The 1855-nt window shown below is 40.6% G+C and overlaps 1 pseudogene across 1 annotated transcript; it reads left to right on the top strand.

Annotated features, from left to right (window-relative positions):
* The first annotated feature begins 301 nt into the window (after positions 1-301).
* On the top strand, positions 302-1484 carry LOC306654706 (ribosomal protein uL30-like; annotated as a pseudogene). The gene has a single exon. The product of its transcript is annotated as a ribosomal protein uL30-like (transcript).
* The last annotated feature ends 371 nt before the right edge of the window (positions 1485-1855 follow it).

Below are 1855 nucleotides of genomic sequence, written 5' to 3'. Positions count from 1 at the left end.
CAGTGCTAGTTACTATGATTAGTCAGAACTAACGGGGGCTAACTGAGCACAAACTGGACCCTAGGTCAATTTTTCTCTCAAGCTCAAGTAGTTAACCAACTCAATTCCACCTCCTATGTTGCTTTCTCCTTACTTTGATTACACAGCAATGTCCTAAAGCCATCAGAATTTTGTTACCATGTGGGAAATAGCCATAAGTACCCAAGATAACTTTGGTGAACATTGAAAAGGGTATTTGTTTGTGGTGTGAGAATACACAAAGATTACACTTGACTCTGGGTAGAAATAAAAGTCTGGAAAAGGGTAATCGCAGCTCTGGGAAGATGGCGGAGGAAGCGCAAAGAAAAAAGATCCCTCTGGTTCCAGAAAATCTCCTGAAAAAGAGGAAGACTTATCAGGCCCTCAAAGCTACCCAGGCAAAGCAAGCGCTTTTGGCAAAGAAGGAGAGAAAAGGAAAACAGTTCAAATTTAAGCGACTGGAATCATTCCTACATGATTCCTGGCGGAAGAAACGTGACCAGGTGCGTGTCAGACGACTAGAAGTGAAACCTCATGCTTTGGAAATGCCTGATAAACATTCCTTGGCCTTTGTTGTACGCATCCAAAGGATTAGTGGGGTGAGTTTGCTGGTGCAGAGGACCATTGCAAGACTTCGTCTGAAGAAAATATTTAGTGGTGTCTTTGTTAAAGTCACTCCGAAAAGCCTAAAAATGCTGCGGATAGTAGAACCTTATGTGACTTGGGGATTTCCAAATCTGAAGTCTGTCCGGGAACTCATCTTGAAACGTGGACAAGCAAAGATCAAGAATAAGACCATCTCCTTGACAGACAACACAGTGATTGAGGAGCACCTGGAGAGGTTTGATGTCATTTGTCTGGAAGATCTCATTCATGAAATTGCCTTCCCTGGGAAGTATTTCTGGGAGATCTCTAAGTTCTTGTGCCCTTTCCATCTCTCTGTGGCCCGTCATGCTACCAAAAATAGAGTGGGCTTCCTCAAGGAGATGGGCCTACCTGGTTATCGGGGTGAACCCGCATCAATCAGCTCATCCGCCAGCTGAACTAAACCCAGAATATCTGAAAGCAGTGCATTGAAAGCACATGTTTTTGTTTGATGGAATTGTTATCAAGTATCTTCAGAGAAGATTATTTTCTGCCTTAAGAAAATGGAAGAAAGGGATTGGGGAAGAAACAGTAGTCATGATCATGGCAGGGACCTGTCATCACAGACAAGTTCCAAGGAAAAATTTCATTGTTTCCTACATTGACCCACCTCTGCCTCTGAAATCAACACATGCCATGGAGAAAGAAGTCCTGCTTTGTCAGGGGTTTAATGTTGGTGAATGAGTAACCCAAGCATGTATACAAGGCCCCCTAAGACTTGTAGCAGTTGACCAAGTTTAGGAGCACACTTGAATCTAGAGGTCCCAAGAGTCTTGTTTTGAAAAGACTTGAAATACTTAGGAAGTACAAAATCTGTGCTCTTCTGTCTCTGTTGAGTCCATGTTCCACCTTTTGAACAACAGCTTTGTGAACTCTGAAAAAAAAAAAAAAAAAAAAAAAAAAAAAAAGTCTGGAAAAGTCTAAGACCCTTATAAAAAAAACTTTTATGATTTTGAGAATTCGAAAGAATCTGGGGGATCAACAGCTTTATATACCAAAAGTCTATATATCTAGCACTATATATGTGTATGAATATCAATGTCAATATAGATAAGACATATTTCCTTATCTCAAGAATCTCATGTCATTAACTCACTGTGAAGAAGAGCAATTAGAAGATAAAATTTGCTGTGGGACTTGTATACTGAAAGAGTCCAGAAATAAAAGTTCTTTGAAGCAGTCAGAGAATGGC

This window comes from Sciurus vulgaris, assembly GCF_902686455.1.
Source record: "Sciurus vulgaris genome assembly, chromosome: 2".
NCBI lineage: Eukaryota > Metazoa > Chordata > Mammalia > Rodentia > Sciuridae > Sciurus > Sciurus vulgaris.
This window is presented reverse-complemented; position numbering and strand designations above follow the sequence as displayed.